The following is a 17,696-nucleotide window of genomic DNA, read 5'->3' as shown; positions in this document are numbered from 1 at the left end:
ACAAGCTCTCCTACTGCCCCAAGCTCTCCTACTGCCCCAAGCTCTCCTACTGCCCCAAGCTCCCCTACTGCCCCAAGCTCTCCGACTACGCCAAGCTCTCCGACTCCCCCAGCTCTCCGACTCCCCCAAGCTCTCCTACTCCCCCAAGCTCAACTACTCCCCCAAGCTCTCCTACACCCCCAAGCTCTCCTACTCCCCCAAGCTCTCCTACTCCCCCAAGCTCTCCTACTCCACCAAGCTCTCCTACTCCCCCAAGCTCTCCTACTCCCCCAAGCTCTCCTACTCCTCCAAGCTCCCCTACTGCCCCAAGCTCTCCTGCTCCCCCAAGCTCTCCTACTCCCCCATCTCTCCTACTCCCCCAAGCTCACCTACTACCCCAAGCTCTTCTGCTCCCCCAAGCTCTCCTACTCCACCAAGTTCTCTTACTGCCCCAAGCTCTCCTACTCCCCAAGCTCTCCTACTGCTTCAAGCTCTCCTACTGCCCCAAGCTCTCCTACTGCCCCAAGCTCCCCTACTGCCCCAAGCTATCCTGCTGCGCCAATCTCCCCTACTCCCCCAAGCTCTCCTACTCCCCCAAGCTCTCCTACTCCTCCAAGCTCAACTACTCCCCCAAGCTCTCCTACTCCCCAAAGCTCTCCTACTCCCCCAAGCTCTCCTATTACCCCAAGCTCTCCTACTCGGCCAAGCTCTCCTACTCCCTCAAGCTCTCCTACTCCCCCAAGCTCTCCTACTCCCCAAGCTCTCCTACTGCTTCAAGCTCTCCTACTGCCCCAAGCTCTCCTACTGCCCCAAGCTGCCCTACTGCCCCAAGCTCTCCTGCTGCGCCAAGCTCTCCGACTGCCCCAAGCTCTCCTTCACCACCAGCTCTCCTGCTCCCGCAGCTCTCCGACTCCCCCAGCTCTCCGACTCCCCCAAGCTCTCCTACTCCCCCAAACTCTCCTACTCCCCCAATCTCTCCTACTCACCCAATCTCTCCTGCTCCCCCAAGCTCTCCTCCTGCCCCAAGCTCTCCTACTGCCCCAAGCTCTCCTACTGCCCCAAGCTCTCCTGCTGCGCCAAGCTCTCCGACTGCCCCAAGCTCTCCTTCTCCACCAGCTCTCCTACTCCCGCAGCTCTCCGACTACCCCAGCGCTCCGACTCCCCCAAGCTCTCCTACTCCCTCAAGCTCTCCTACTCCCCCAAGCTCTCCTACTCCCCAAATCTCTCCTACTCACCCAATCTCTCCTACTCCCCCAAGCTCTCCTACTGCCCCAATCTCTCCTACTGCCCCAAGCTCTCCTACTGCCCCAAGCTCTCCTTCTGCCCCACAGCTCTCCTACTGCCCCAAGCTCTCCTACTGCCCCAAGCTTTCTTACTGCCCCAAGCTCTCCTACTCCCCCAGCTCTCCTACTCCCCCAAGCTCACCTACTACCCCAAGCTCTTCTGCTCCCCCAAGCTCTCCTACTCCAGCAAGTTCTCTTACTGCCCCAAGCTCTCTTACTGCCCAAGCTCTCCTACCCTCCCAAGATCTACGACCACCCCAAGCTCTCCTACTCCCCCAAGATGTCCTACTCCCCCAAGCTGTCCTACTACCCCAAGCTGTCCTACTCCCCCAAGCTGTCCTACTCCCCCAAGCTGACCTACTCCCCCAAGCTCTCCTACTCACCCAAGCTGTCCTACTCCACCAAGCTGTCCTACTCCCCCAAGCTCTCCTACTCCCCCAACCTCTCCTACTCCCCCAAGCTCTCCTACTCCCCCAAGCTCTCCTACTCCCTCAAGCTCTCCTCCTCCCCCAAGCTCTCCTACTCCCCCAAGCTCCCCTACTCCCCCAAGCTCTCCTAATCCCCCAAGCTCTCCAACTCCCCCAAGCTCAAATACTCCCCCAAGCTCTCCTAATCCCCCAAGCTCTCCTACTCCCTCAAGCTCTCCTACTCCCCCAAGCTCTCCTACTCCCTCAAGCTCTCCTACTCCCCCAATCTCTCCTACTCCCCAAGCTCTCCTACTGCTTCAAGCTCTCCTACTGCCCCAAGCTCTCCTACTGCCCCAAACTCCCCGACTGCCCCAAGCTCTCCTGCTGCGACACGCTCTCCGACTGCCCCAAGCTCTCCTTCTCCACCAGCTCTCCGACTCCCGCAGCTCTCCGACTCCCCCAAGCTCTCCTACTCCCTCAAGCTCTCCTACTCCCCCAAGCTCTCCTACTCCCTCAAGCTCTCCTACTCCCCCAAGCTCTCCTACTCCCCCAAGCTCTCCTACTCCCTCAAGCTCTCCTACTCCCCCAAGCTCTCCTACTCCCTCAAGCTCTCCTAGTCCCCCAATCTCTCCTACTCCCCAAGCTCTCCTACTCCCCCAAGCTCAACTATTCCCCCAAGCTCTCCTACTCCCCCCAGCTCTCCTACTCCCTCAAGCTCTCCTACTCCCCCAATCTCTCCTAATCACCCAATCTCTCCTACTCCCCCAAGCTCTCCTACTGCCCCAATCTCTCCTACTGCCCCAAGCTCTCCTACTGCCCCAAGCTCTCCTTCTGCCCCACAGCTCTCCTACTGCCCCAAGCTCTCCTACTGCCCCAAGCTTTCTTACTGCCCCAAGCTCTCCTACTCCCCCAGCTCTCGGACTCCCCCAGCTCTCCGACTCCCCCAAGCTCACCTACTCCCCCAAGCTCTCCTACTCCCCCAAGCTCTCCTACTCCCCCAATCTCTCCTACTCACCCAAGCTCTCCTACTCCGCCAAGCTCTCCTACTCCCCAAAGCTGTCTTACTCCCCCAAGCTGTCCTACTCCCCCAAGCTCTCCTACTCCCCCAGCTCTCCTACTCCCCCAAGCTCACCTACTACCCCAAGCTCTTCTGCTCCCCCAAGCTCTCCTACTCCCCCAAGTTCTCTTACTGCCCCAAGCTCTCTTACTGCCCAAGCTCTCCTACCCTCCCAAGATCTACGACCACCCCAAGCTCTCCTACTCCCCCAAGATGTCCTACTCCCCAAAGCTGTCCGACTACCCCAAGCAGTGCTACTCCCCCAAGCTGTCCTGCTCCCCCAAGCTCTCCTACTCCACAAGCTCTCCTACTGCCCCAAGCTCACCTACTGCCCCAAGCTCTCCTACTGCCCCAAGCTCCCCTACTGCCCCAAGCTCTCCGACTGCGCCAAGCTCTCCGACTCCCCCAGCTCTCCGACTCCCCCAAGCTCTCCTACTCCCCCAAGCTCTCCTACTCCCCCAAGCTCTCCTAGTCCCCCAAGCTCAACTACTCCCCCAAGCTCTCCTACTCCCCCAAGCTCTCCTACTCCCCCAAGCTCTCCTATTACCCCAAGCTCTCCTACTCCCCCAAGCTCTCCTACTCCCTCAAGCTCTCCTACTCCCCCAAGCTCTCCTACTCCCCAAGCTCTCCTACTGCTTCAAGCTCTCCGACTGCCCCAAGCTCTCCTACTGCCCCAAGCTCCCCTACTGCCCCAAGCTCTCCTGCTGCGCCAATCTCCCCTACTCCCCCAAGCTCTCCTACTCCCCCAAGCTCTCCTACTGTTCCAAGCTCAACTACTCCCCCAAGCTCCCCTACTCCCCAAAGCTCTCCTGCTGCCCCAAGCTCTCCTGCTGCGCCAAGCTCTCCGACTGCCCCAAGCTCTCCTTCACCACCAGCTCTCCTGCTCCCGCAGCTCTCCGACTCCCCCAGCTCTCCGACTCCCCCAAGCTCTCCTACTCCCCCAAGCTCTCCTACCCCCCAGTCTCTCCTACTCACCCAATCTCTCCTGCTCCCCCAAGCTCTCCTCCTGCCCCAAGCTCTCCTACTGCCCCAAGCTCTCCTACTGCCCCAAGCTCTCCTGCTGCGCCAAGCTCTCCGACTGCCCCAAGCTCTCCTTCTCCACCAGCTCTCCTACTCCCGCAGCTCTCCGACTACCCCAGCGCTCCGACTCCCCCAAGCTCTCCTACTCCCTCAAGCTGTCCTACTCCCCCAAGCTCTCCTACTCCCCCAAGCTCTCCTACTGCCCCAATCTCTCCTACTGCCCCAAGCTCTCCTACTGCCCCAAGCTCTCCTTCTGCCCCACAGCTCTCCTACTGCCCCAAGCTCTCCTACTGCCCCAAGCTTTCTTACTGCCCCAAGCTCTCCTACTCCCCCAGCTCTCGGACTCCCCTAGCTCTCCGACTCCCCCAAGCTCTCCTACTCCCCCAAGCTCTCCTACTCCCCCAAGCTCTCCTACTCCCCCAATCTCTCCTACACACCCAAGCTCTCCTACTCCGCCAAGCTCTCCTACTCCCCAAAGCTGTCTTACTCCCCCAAGCTGTCCTACTCCCCCAAGCTCTCCTACTCCCCCAGCTCTCCTACTCCCCCAAGCTCACCTACTACCCCAAGCTCTTCTGCTCCCCCAAGCTCTCCTACTCCCCCAAGCTCTCCTACTCCGCCAAGCTCTCCTACTCCCCAAAGCTGTCTTACTCCCCCAAGCTGTCCTACTCCCCCAAGCTCTCCTACTCCCCCATCTCTCCTACTCCCCCAAGCTCACCTACTACCCCAAGCTCTTCTGCTCCCCCAAGCTCTCCTACTCCACCAAGTTCTCTTACTGCCCCAAGCTCTCCTACTCCCCAAGCTCTCCTACTGCTTCAAGCTCTCCTACTGCCCCAAGCTCTCCTACTGCCCCAAGCTCCCCTACTGCCCCAAGCTATCCTGCTGCGCCAATCTCCCCTACTCCCCCAAGCTCTCCTACTCCCCCAAGCTCTCCTACTCCTCCAAGCTCAACTACTCCCCCAAGCTCTCCTACTCCCCAAAGCTCTCCTACTCCCCCAAGCTCTCCTATTACCCCAAGCTCTCCTACTCGGCCAAGCTCTCCTACTCCCTCAAGCTCTCCTACTCCCCCAAGCTCTCCTACTCCCCAAGCTCTCCTACTGCTTCAAGCTCTCCTACTGCCCCAAGCTCTCCTACTGCCCCAAGCTGCCCTACTGCCCCAAGCTCTCCTGCTGCGCCAAGCTCTCCGACTGCCCCAAGCTCTCCTTCACCACCAGCTCTCCTGCTCCCGCAGCTCTCCGACTCCCCCAGCTCTCCGACTCCCCCAAGCTCTCCTACTCCCCCAAACTCTCCTACTCCCCCAATCTCTCCTACTCACCCAATCTCTCCTGCTCCCCCAAGCTCTCCTCCTGCCCCAAGCTCTCCTACTGCCCCAAGCTCTCCTACTGCCCCAAGCTCTCCTGCTGCGCCAAGCTCTCCGACTGCCCCAAGCTCTCCTTCTCCACCAGCTCTCCTACTCCCGCAGCTCTCCGACTACCCCAGCGCTCCGACTCCCCCAAGCTCTCCTACTCCCTCAAGCTCTCCTACTCCCCCAAGCTCTCCTACTCCCCAAATCTCTCCTACTCACCCAATCTCTCCTACTCCCCCAAGCTCTCCTACTGCCCCAATCTCTCCTACTGCCCCAAGCTCTCCTACTGCCCCAAGCTCTCCTTCTGCCCCACAGCTCTCCTACTGCCCCAAGCTCTCCTACTGCCCCAAGCTTTCTTACTGCCCCAAGCTCTCCTACTCCCCCAGCTCTCGGACTCCCCTAGCTCTCCGACTCCCCCAAGCTCTCCTACTCCCCCAAGCTCTCCTACTCCCCCAAGCTCTCCTACTCCCCCAATCTCTCCTACTCACCCAAGCTCTCCTACTCCGCCAAGCTCTCCTACTCCCCAAAGCTGTCTTACTCCCCCAAGCTGTCCTACTCCCCCAAGCTCTCCTACTCCCCCAGCTCTCCTACTCCCCCAAGCTCACCTACTACCCCAAGCTCTTCTGCTCCCCCAAGCTCTCCTACTCCAGCAAGTTCTCTTACTGCCCCAAGCTCTCTTACTGCCCAAGCTCTCCTACCCTCCCAAGATCTACGACCACCCCAAGCTCTCCTACTCCCCCAAGATGTCCTACTCCCCCAAGCTGTCCTACTACCCCAAGCTGTCCTACTCCCCCAAGCTGTCCTACTCCCCCAAGCTGACCTACTCCCCCAAGCTCTCCTACTCACCCAAGCTGTCCTACTCCACCAAGCTGTCCTACTCCCCCAAGCTCTCCTACTCCCCCAACCTCTCCTACTCCCCCAAGCTCTCCTACTCCCCCAAGCTCTCCTACTCCCCCAAGCTCTCCTACTCCGCAAGCTCTCCTACTCCCCCAAGCTCTCCGACTCTCCCAAGCTCTCCTACTCCCCCAAGCTCTCCTACTCCCCCAAGCTCTCCTACTCTCCCAAGCTCTCCTACTCCCCCAAGCTCTCATATTCCCTCAAACTCTCCTACTGCCCCAAGCTCCCCTACTGCCCCAAGCTCTCCTACTTCGCCAAGCTCTGCGACTGCCCCAAGCTCTCCTTCTCCACCAGCACTCCGACTCCCCCAGCTCTCCGACTCCCCCAAGCTCTCCTACTCCCCCAAGCTCTCCTACTCCCCCAAGCTCTCCTACTCCCCCAATCTCTCCTACTCCCCCAAGCTCTCCTACCCAGCCAAGCTCTCCTACTCCCCCAAGCTCTCCTACTCCCCCAAGCTGTCCTACTCCCCCAAGCTCTCCTACTCGCGCAATCTCTCCGACTCACACAAGCTCTCCTACTGCCCCATGTCTCCTAATGCCCCAAGCTCTCCTACTGCCCCAAGCTCTCCTTCTGACGCACAGCTCTCCTACTGTCCCAAGCTCTCCTACTGCCCCAAGCTCTCCAACTGCCCCAAGCTCTCCTACTTTCCCAAACTCTCTGACTGCCCCAAGCTCTCCTACTGCCACAAACTCTCCTACTGCCCCAAGCCCTCCTACTGCCCCAAGCCCTCCTACTGCCCCAAGCACTCCGACTTCTCCAGCTCTCTTACTGCCCCAAGCTCTCCTACTCCCGCAGCTCTCCGACTCCCCCAGATCTCCGACTCCCCCAAGCTCTCCTACTCCCTCAAGCTCTCCTACTCCCCCAAGCTCTCCTACTCCCCCAATCTCTCCTACTCACCCAATCTCTCCTACTCCCCCAAGCTCTCCTGCTGCCCCAAGCTCTCCTACTGGCCCAAGCTCTCCTTTTGCCCCAAAGCTCTCCCACTGCCACAAGCTCTCCTACTGCCCCAAGCTCTCTTATTGCCCCAAGCTCTCCTACTCCCCCAGCTCTCCGACTCCCCCAGCTCTCCGACTCCCCAAACCTCTCCTACTCCCCCAAGCTCTCCTACTCCCCCAAGCTCTCCTACTCCCCCAATCTCTCCTACTCACCCAAGCTCTCCTACTCCGCCAAGCTCTCCTACTCCCCAAAGCTGTCCTACTCCCCCAAGCTGTCCTACTCCCCGAAGCTCTCCTACTCCCCCAGCTCTCCTACTCCCCCAAGCTCACCTACTATCCCAAGCTCTTCTGCTCCCCCAAGCTCTCCTACTCCCCCAAGTTCTCTTACTGCCCCAAGCTCTCCTACTGCACCAAGCTCTCCTACCCTCCCAAGATCTACGACCACCCAAGCTCTCCTACTCCCCCAAGATGTCCTACTCCCCCAAGCTGTCCTACTCCCCCAAGCTGTCCTACTCCCCCAAGCTGTCCTACTCCCCCAAGCTCTCCTTCTCCCCCAAGCTCTCCTGCTCCCCCAAGCTCTCCTACTCCCCCAAGCTCTCCTACTCCCCCAAGCTCCCCTACTCCACCAAGCTCTCCTACTCCCCAAAGCTCTCCTACTCCCCCAAGCTCTCCTACTCCCCCAAGCTCTCCTACTCTCCCAAGCTCTCCTACTCCCCCAAGCTCTCCTACTCCCCCAAGCTCTCCTACTCCCCCAAGCTCTCCTATTCCCTCAAGCTCTCCTACTCCCCCAAGCTCTCCTACTCCACAAGCTCTCCTACTGCCCCAAGCTCTCCTACTGCCCCAAGCTCTCCTACTGCCCCAAGCTCCCCTACTGCCCCAAGCTCTCCGACTACGCCAAGCTCTCCGACTCCCCCAGCTCTCCGACTCCCCCAAGCTCTCCTACTCCCCCAAGCTCAACTACTCCCCCAAGCTCTCCTACACCCCCAAGCTCTCCTACTCCCCCAAGCTCTCCTACTCCCCCAAGCTCTCCTACTCCACCAAGCTCTCCTACTCCCCCAAGCTCTCCTACTCCCCCAAGCTCTCCTACTCCTCCAAGCTCCCCTACTGCCCCAAGCTCTCCTGCTCCCCCAAGCTCTCCTACTCCCCCATCTCTCCTACTCCCCCAAGCTCACCTACTACCCCAAGCTCTTCTGCTCCCCCAAGCTCTCCTACTCCACCAAGTTCTCTTACTGCCCCAAGCTCTCCTACTCCCCAAGCTCTCCTACTGCTTCAAGCTCTCCTACTGCCCCAAGCTCTCCTACTGCCCCAAGCTCCCCTACTGCCCCAAGCTATCCTGCTGCGCCAATCTCCCCTACTCCCCCAAGCTCTCCTACTCCCCCAAGCTCTCCTACTCCTCCAAGCTCAACTACTCCCCCAAGCTCTCCTACTCCCCAAAGCTCTCCTACTCCCCCAAGCTCTCCTATTACCCCAAGCTCTCCTACTCGGCCAAGCTCTCCTACTCCCTCAAGCTCTCCTACTCCCCCAAGCTCTCCTACTCCCCAAGCTCTCCTACTGCTTCAAGCTCTCCTACTGCCCCAAGCTCTCCTACTGCCCCAAGCTGCCCTACTGCCCCAAGCTCTCCTGCTGCGCCAAGCTCTCCGACTGCCCCAAGCTCTCCTTCACCACCAGCTCTCCTGCTCCCGCAGCTCTCCGACTCCCCCAGCTCTCCGACTCCCCCAAGCTCTCCTACTCCCCCAAACTCTCCTACTCCCCCAATCTCTCCTACTCACCCAATCTCTCCTGCTCCCCCAAGCTCTCCTCCTGCCCCAAGCTCTCCTACTGCCCCAAGCTCTCCTACTGCCCCAAGCTCTCCTGCTGCGCCAAGCTCTCCGACTGCCCCAAGCTCTCCTTCTCCACCAGCTCTCCTACTCCCGCAGCTCTCCGACTACCCCAGCGCTCCGACTCCCCCAAGCTCTCCTACTCCCTCAAGCTCTCCTACTCCCCCAAGCTCTCCTACTCCCCAAATCTCTCCTACTCACCCAATCTCTCCTACTCCCCCAAGCTCTCCTACTGCCCCAATCTCTCCTACTGCCCCAAGCTCTCCTACTGCCCCAAGCTCTCCTTCTGCCCCACAGCTCTCCTACTGCCCCAAGCTCTCCTACTGCCCCAAGCTTTCTTACTGCCCCAAGCTCTCCTACTCCCCCAGCTCTCCTACTCCCCCAAGCTCACCTACTACCCCAAGCTCTTCTGCTCCCCCAAGCTCTCCTACTCCAGCAAGTTCTCTTACTGCCCCAAGCTCTCTTACTGCCCAAGCTCTCCTACCCTCCCAAGATCTACGACCACCCCAAGCTCTCCTACTCCCCCAAGATGTCCTACTCCCCCAAGCTGTCCTACTACCCCAAGCTGTCCTACTCCCCCAAGCTGTCCTACTCCCCCAAGCTGACCTACTCCCCCAAGCTCTCCTACTCACCCAAGCTGTCCTACTCCACCAAGCTGTCCTACTCCCCCAAGCTCTCCTACTCCCCCAACCTCTCCTACTCCCCCAAGCTCTCCTACTCCCCCAAGCTCTCCTACTCCCCCAAGCTCTCCTACTCCGCAAGCTCTCCTACTCCCCCAAGCTCTCCGACTCTCCCAAGCTCTCCTACTCCCCCAAGCTCTCCTACTCCCCCAAGCTCTCCTACTCTCCCAAGCTCTCCTACTCCCCCAAGCTCTCATATTCCCTCAAACTCTCCTACTGCCCCAAGCTCCCCTACTGCCCCAAGCTCTCCTACTTCGCCAAGCTCTGCGACTGCCCCAAGCTCTCCTTCTCCACCAGCACTCCGACTCCCCCAGCTCTCCGACTCCCCCAAGCTCTCCTACTCCCCCAAGCTCTCCTACTCCCCCAAGCTCTCCTACTCCCCCAATCTCTCCTACTCCCCCAAGCTCTCCTACCCAGCCAAGCTCTCCTACTCCCCCAAGCTCTCCTACTCCCCCAAGCTGTCCTACTCCCCCAAGCTCTCCTACTCGCGCAATCTCTCCGACTCACACAAGCTCTCCTACTGCCCCATGTCTCCTACTGCCCCAAGCTCTCCTACTGCCCCAAGCTCTCCTTCTGACGCACAGCTCTCCTACTGTCCCAAGCTCTCCTACTGCCCCAAGCTCTCCAACTGCCCCAAGCTCTCCTACTTTCCCAAACTCTCTGACTGCCCCAAGCTCTCCTACTGCCACAAACTCTCCTACTGCCCCAAGCCCTCCTACTGCCCCAAGCCCTCCTACTGCCCCAAGCACTCCGACTTCTCCAGCTCTCTTACTGCCCCAAGCTCTCCTACTCCCGCAGCTCTCCGACTCCCCCAGATCTCCGACTCCCCCAAGCTCTCCTACACCCTCAAGCTCTCCTACTCCCCCAAGCTCTCCTACTCCCCCAATCTCTCCTACTCACCCAATCTCTCCTACTCCCCCAAGCTCTCCTGCTGCCCCAAGCTCTCCTACTGGCCCAAGCTCTCCTTTTGCCCCAAAGCTCTCCCACTGCCACAAGCTCTCCTACTGCCCCAAGCTCTCTTATTGCCCCAAGCTCTCCTACTCCCCCAGCTCTCCGACTCCCCCAGCTCTCCGACTCCCTAAACCTCTCCTACTCCCCCAAGCTCTCCTACTCCCCCAAGCTCTCCTACTCCCCCAATCTCTCCTACTCACCCAAGCTCTCCTACTCCGCCAAGCTCTCCTACTCCCCAAAGCTGTCCTACTCCCCCAAGCTGTCCTACTCCCCGAAGCTCTCCTACTCCCCCAGCTCTCCTACTCCCCCAAGCTCACCTACTATCCCAAGCTCTTCTGCTCCCCCAAGCTCTCCTACTCCCCCAAGTTCTCTTACTGCCCCAAGCTCTCCTACTGCACCAAGCTCTCCTACCCTCCCAAGATCTACGACCACCCAAGCTCTCCTACTCCCCCAAGATGTCCTACTCCCCCAAGCTGTCCTACTCCCCCAAGCTGTCCTACTCCCCCAAGCTGTCCTACTCCCCCAAGCTCTCCTTCTCCCCCAAGCTCTCCTGCTCCCCCAAGCTCTCCTACTCCCCCAAGCTCTCCTACTCCCCCAAGCTCCCCTACTCCACCAAGCTCTCCTACTCCCCAAAGCTCTCCTACTCCCCCAAGCTCTCCTACTCCCCCAAGCTCTCCTACTCTCCCAAGCTCTCCTACTCCCCCAAGCTCTCCTACTCCCCCAAGCTCTCCTACTCCCCCAAGCTCTCCTATTCCCTCAAGCTCTCCTACTCCCCCAAGCTCTCCTACTCCACAAGCTCTCCTACTGCCCCAAGCTCTCCTACTGCCCCAAGCTCTCCTACTGCCCCAAGCTCCCCTACTGCCCCAAGCTCTCCGACTACGCCAAGCTCTCCGACTCCCCCAGCTCTCCGACTCCCCCAAGCTCTCCTACTCCCCCAAGCTCAACTACTCCCCCAAGCTCTCCTACACCCCCAAGCTCTCCTACTCCCCCAAGCTCTCCTATTACCCAAAGCTCTCCTACTCCCCCAAGCTCTCCTACTCCCTCAAGCTCTCCTACTCCCCCAAGCTCTCCTACTCCCCAAGCTCTCCTACTGCTTCAAGCTCTCCTACTGCCCCAAGCTCTCCTACTGCCCCAAGCTCCCCTACTGCCCCAAGCTCTCCTGCTGCGCCAACCTCCCCTACTCCCCCAAGCTCTCCTAATCCCCAAGCTCTCCTACTCCTCCAAGCTCAACTACTCCCCCAAGCTCTCCTACTCCCCCAAGCTCTCCTACTCCCCCAAGCTCTCCTATTACCCCAAGCTCTCCTACTCCGCCAAGCTCTCCTACTCCCTCAAGCTCTCCTACTCCCTCAAGCTCTCCTACTCCCCAAGCTCTCCTACTGCTTCAAGCTCTCCTACTGCCCCAAGCTCTCCTACTGCCCCAAGCTCCCCTACTGCCCCAAGCTCTCCTGCTGCGCCAAGCTCCCCGACTGCCCCAAGCTCTCCTTCACCACCAGCTCTCCTGCTCCCGCAGCTCTCCGACTCCCCCAGCTCTCCGACTCCCCCAAGCTCTCCTACTCCCTCAAGCTCTCCTACTCCCCCAAGCTCTCCTACTCCCCCAATCTCTCCTACTCACCCAATCTCTCCTGCTCCCCCAAGCTCTCCTACTGCCCCAATCTCTCCTACTGCCCCAGGCTCTCCTACAGCCCCAAGCTCTCCTTCTGCCCCACATCTCTCCTACTGCCCCAAGCTCTCCTACTGCCCCAAGCTCTCTTACTGCCCCAAGCACTCCTACTCCCCCAGCTCTCCGTCTCCCCCAGCTCTCCGACTCTCCCAAGCTCTCCGACTCCCCCAAGCTCTCCTACTCCTCGAAGCTCTCCTACTCACCCAATCTCTCCTACTCACCCAAGCTCTCCTACTCCGCCAAGCTCTCCTACTCCCCAAAGCTGTCTTACTCCCCCAAGCTGTCCTACTCCCCCAAGCTCTCCTACTCCCCCAGCTCCCCTACTCCCCCAAGTTCTCTTCCTGCCCCAAGCTCTCCTACTGCCCCAAGCTCTCCTACCCTCCCAAGATCTACGACCACCCCAAGCTCTCCTACTCCCCCAAGATGCCCTACTCCCCCAAGCTGTCCTACTCCTCCAAGCTGTCCTACTCCCCCAAGCTGTCCTACTCCCCCAAGCTGTCCTACTCCCCAAGCACTCCTACTCCCCCAAGCTCCCCTACTCCCCGAAGCTCTCCTACTCCCCAAAGCTCTCCTACTCCCCCAAGCTCTCCTACTCCCCCAAGCTCTCCTACTCTCCCAAGCTCTCCTACTCCCCCAAGCTCCCCTACTCCCCCAAGCTCTACTAATCCCCCAAGCTCTCCTATTCCCTCAAACTCTCCTACTCCCCCAAGGTCTCCTACTCCACAAGCTCTCCTACTGCCCCAAGCTCTCCTACTGCCCCAAGCTCTCCTACTTTCCCAAACTCTCTGACTGCCCCAAGCTCTCCTACTGCCACAAACTCTCCTACTGCCCCAAGCCCTCCTACTGCCCCAAGCCCTCCTACTGCCCCAAGCACTCCGACTTCTCCAGCTCTCTTACTGCCCCAAGCTCTCCTACTCCCGCAGCTCTCCGACTCCCCCAGATCTCCGACTCCCCCAAGCTCTCCTACTCCCTCAAGCTCTCCTACTCCCCCAAGCTCTCCTACTCCCCCAATCTCTCCTACTCACCCAATCTCTCCTACTCCCCCAAGCTCTCCTGCTGCCCCAAGCTCTCCTACTGGCCCAAGCTCTCCTTTTGCCCCAAAGCTCTCCCACTGCCACAAGCTCTCCTACTGCCCCAAGCTCTCTTATTGCCCCAAGCTCTCCTACTCCCCCAGCTCTCCGACTCCCCCAGCTCTCCGACTCCCTAAACCTCTCCTACTCCCCCAAGCTCTCCTACTCCCCCAAGCTCTCCTACTCCCCCAATCTCTCCTACTCACCCAAGCTCTCCTACTCCGCCAAGCTCTCCTACTCCCCAAAGCTGTCCTACTCCCCCAAGCTGTCCTACTCCCCGAAGCTCTCCTACTCCCCCAGCTCTCCTACTCCCCCAAGCTCACCTACTATCCCAAGCTCTTCTGCTCCCCCAAGCTCTCCTACTCCCCCAAGTTCTCTTACTGCCCCAAGCTCTCCTACTGCACCAAGCTCTCCTACCCTCCCAAGATCTACGACCACCCAAGCTCTCCTACTCCCCCAAGATGTCCTACTCCCCCAAGCTGTCCTACTCCCCCAAGCTGTCCTACTCCCCCAAGCTGTCCTACTCCCCCAAGCTCTCCTTCTCCCCCAAGCTCTCCTGCTCCCCCAAGCTCTCCTACTCCCCCAAGCTCTCCTACTCCCCCAAGCTCCCCTACTCCACCAAGCTCTCCTACTCCCCAAAGCTCTCCTACTCCCCCAAGCTCTCCTACTCCCCCAAGCTCTCCTACTCTCCCAAGCTCTCCTACTCCCCCAAGCTCTCCTACTCCCCCAAGCTCTCCTACTCCCCCAAGCTCTCCTATTCCCTCAAGCTCTCCTACTCCCCCAAGCTCTCCTACTCCACAAGCTCTCCTACTGCCCCAAGCTCTCCTACTGCCCCAAGCTCTCCTACTGCCCCAAGCTCCCCTACTGCCCCAAGCTCTCCGACTACGCCAAGCTCTCCGACTCCCCCAGCTCTCCGACTCCCCCAAGCTCTCCTACTCCCCCAAGCTCAACTACTCCCCCAAGCTCTCCTACACCCCCAAGCTCTCCTACTCCCCCAAGCTCTCCTATTACCCAAAGCTCTCCTACTCCCCCAAGCTCTCCTACTCCCTCAAGCTCTCCTACTCCCCCAAGCTCTCCTACTCCCCAAGCTCTCCTACTGCTTCAAGCTCTCCTACTGCCCCAAGCTCTCCTACTGCCCCAAGCTCCCCTACTGCCCCAAGCTCTCCTGCTGCGCCAACCTCCCCTACTCCCCCAAGCTCTCCTAATCCCCAAGCTCTCCTACTCCTCCAAGCTCAACTACTCCCCCAAGCTCTCCTACTCCCCCAAGCTCTCCTACTCCCCCAAGCTCTCCTATTACCCCAAGCTCTCCTACTCCGCCAAGCTCTCCTACTCCCTCAAGCTCTCCTACTCCCTCAAGCTCTCCTACTCCCCAAGCTCTCCTACTGCTTCAAGCTCTCCTACTGCCCCAAGCTCTCCTACTGCCCCAAGCTCCCCTACTGCCCCAAGCTCTCCTGCTGCGCCAAGCTCCCCGACTGCCCCAAGCTCTCCTTCACCACCAGCTCTCCTGCTCCCGCAGCTCTCCGACTCCCCCAGCTCTCCGACTCCCCCAAGCTCTCCTACTCCCTCAAGCTCTCCTACTCCCCCAAGCTCTCCTACTCCCCCAATCTCTCCTACTCACCCAATCTCTCCTGCTCCCCCAAGCTCTCCTACTGCCCCAATCTCTCCTACTGCCCCAGGCTCTCCTACAGCCCCAAGCTCTCCTTCTGCCCCACATCTCTCCTACTGCCCCAAGCTCTCCTACTGCCCCAAGCTCTCTTACTGCCCCAAGCACTCCTACTCCCCCAGCTCTCCGTCTCCCCCAGCTCTCCGACTCTCCCAAGCTCTCCGACTCCCCCAAGCTCTCCTACTCCTCCAAGCTCTCCTACTCACCCAATCTCTCCTACTCACCCAAGCTCTCCTACTCCGCCAAGCTCTCCTACTCCCCAAAGCTGTCTTACTCCCCCAAGCTGTCCTACTCCCCCAAGCTCTCCTACTCCCCCAGCTCCCCTACTCCCCCAAGTTCTCTTCCTGCCCCAAGCTCTCCTACTGCCCCAAGCTCTCCTACCCTCCCAAGATCTACGACCACCCCAAGCTCTCCTACTCCCCCAAGATGCCCTACTCCCCCAAGCTGTCCTACTCCTCCAAGCTGTCCTACTCCCCCAAGCTGTCCTACTCCCCCAAGCTGTCCTACTCCCCAAGCACTCCTACTCCCCCAAGCTCCCCTACTCCCCGAAGCTCTCCTACTCCCCAAAGCTCTCCTACTCCCCCAAGCTCTCCTACTCCCCCAAGCTCTCCTACTCTCCCAAGCTCTCCTACTCCCCCAAGCTCCCCTACTCCCCCAAGCTCTACTAATCCCCCAAGCTCTCCTATTCCCTCAAACTCTCCTACTCCCCCAAGGTCTCCTACTCCACAAGCTCTCCTACTGCCCCAAGCTCTCCTACTGCCCCAAGCTCTCCTACTGTCCGAAGCTCCCCTACTGCCCCAAGCTCTCCTACTGCGCCAAGCTCTCCGACTCCCCCAGCTCTCCGACTCCCCCAAGCTCTCCTACTCCCCCAAGCTCTCCTACTCCCCCAAGCTCTCCTAATCCCCCAAGCTCCCCTACTCCCACAAGCTCTCCTACTCCCCCAAGCTCTCCTACTCCCCGAAGCTCAACTACTCCCCCAAGCTCTCCTACTCCCCAAGCTCTCCTACTCCCCCAAGCTCTCCGATTACCCCAAGCTCTCCTACTCCCCCAAGCTCTCCTACTCCCTCAAGCTCTCCTACTCCCCCAAGCTCTCCTACTCCCCAAGCTCTCCTACTGCTTCAAGCTCTCCTACTGCCCCAAGCTCTCCTACTGCCCCAAGCTCACCTGCTGCCCCAAGCTCTCCTGCTGCGCCAAGCTCCCCTACTCCCCCAAGCTCTCCTACTCCCCCAAGCTCTCCTTCTCCCACAAGCTCAACTACTCCCCCAAGCTCGCCTACTCCCCCAAGCTCTCCTACTCCCCCAGCTCTCCGACTCCCCCAGCTCTCCGACTCCCCAAAGCTCTCCGACTCCCCCAAGCTCTCCTACTCCCCCAAGCTCTCCTACTCCCCCAATCTCTCCTACTCACCCAAGCTCTCCTACTCCGCCAAGCTCTCCTACTCCCCAAAGCTGTCCTACTCCCCCAAGCTGTCCTACTCCCCCAAGCTCTCCTACTCCCCCAGCTCTCCATCTCCCCCAAGCTCACCTACTACCCCAAACTCTTCTGCTCCCCCAAGCTCTCCTACTCCCCCAAGTTCTCTTACTGCCCCAAGCTCTCCTACTGCCCCAAGCTCTCCTACCCTCCCAAGATCTTCGACCACCCCAAGCTCTCCTACTCCCCCAGGATGTCCTACTCCCCCAAGCTGTCCTACTCCCCCAAGCTGTCCTACTCCCCCAAGCTGTCCTACTCCCCCAAGCTGTCCTACTCCCCCAAGCTCTCCTGCTCCCCCAAGCTCTCCTGCTCCCCCAAGCTCTCCTACTCCCCCAAGCTCTCCTACTCCCCCAAGCTCTCCTACTCCCCCAAGCTCCCCTACTCCCCCAAGCTCTCCTACTCCCCAAAGCTCTCCTAATCCCCCAAGCTCTCCTACTCCCCCAAGCTCTCCTACTCTCCCAAGCTCTCCTACTCCCCCAAGCTCTCCTACTCCCCCAAGCTCTCCTACTCCCCCAAGCTCTCCCATTCCCTCAAGCTCTCCTACTCCCCCAAGCTCTCCTACTCCACAAGCTCCCCTACTGCCTCAAGCTCTCCTACTGCCCCAAGCTCTCCTACTGCCCCAAGCTCCCCTACTGCCCCAAGCTCTCCGACTGCGCCAAGCTCTCCGACTCCCCCAGCTCTCCGACTCCCCCAAGCTCTCCTACTCCCCCAAGCTCTCCTACACCCCCAAGCTCTCCTACTCCTCCAAGCTCCCCTACTCCCCCAAGCTCTCCTACTCCCCCAAGCTCTCCTACTCCCCCAAGCTCAACTACTCCCCCAAGCTCTCCTACTCCCCCAAGCTCTCCTACTCCCCCACGCTCTCCTATTACCCCAAGCTCTCCTACTCCCCCAAGCTCTCCTACTCCCTCAAGCTCTCCTACTCCCCAAAGCTCTCCTACTCCCCAAGCTCTCCTACTGCTTCAAGCTCTCCTACTGCCCCAAGCTCTCCTACTGCCCCAAGCTCCCCTACTGCCCCAAGCTCTCCTGCTGCGCCAATCTCCCCTACTCCCCCAAGCTCTCCTACTCCCCCAAGCTCTCCTACTCCTCCAAGCTCAACTACTCCCCCAAGCTCTCCTACTCCCCCAAGCTCTCCTACTCCCCCAAGCTCTCCTATTACCCCAAGCTCTCCTACTCCGCCAAGCTCTCCTACTCCCTCAAGCTCTCCTACTCCCCCAAGCTCTCCTACTCCACAAACTCTCCTACTGCTTCAAGCTCTCCTACTGCCCCAAGCTCTCCTACTGCCCCAAGCTCCCCTACTGCCCCAAGCTCTCCTGCTGCGCCAAGCTCTCCGACTGCCCCAAGCTCTCCTTCACCACCAGCTCTCCTGCTCCCGCAGCTCTCCGACTCCCCCAGCTCTCCGACTCCCCCAAGCTCTCCTACTCCCTCAAGCTCTCCTACTCCCCCAAGCTCTCCTACTCCCCCAATCTCT

This window comes from Pristiophorus japonicus, chromosome 24 (assembly GCF_044704955.1).
Source record: "Pristiophorus japonicus isolate sPriJap1 chromosome 24, sPriJap1.hap1, whole genome shotgun sequence".
Classification (NCBI taxonomy): Eukaryota; Metazoa; Chordata; class Chondrichthyes; family Pristiophoridae; genus Pristiophorus; species Pristiophorus japonicus.
This window is presented reverse-complemented; position numbering follows the sequence as displayed.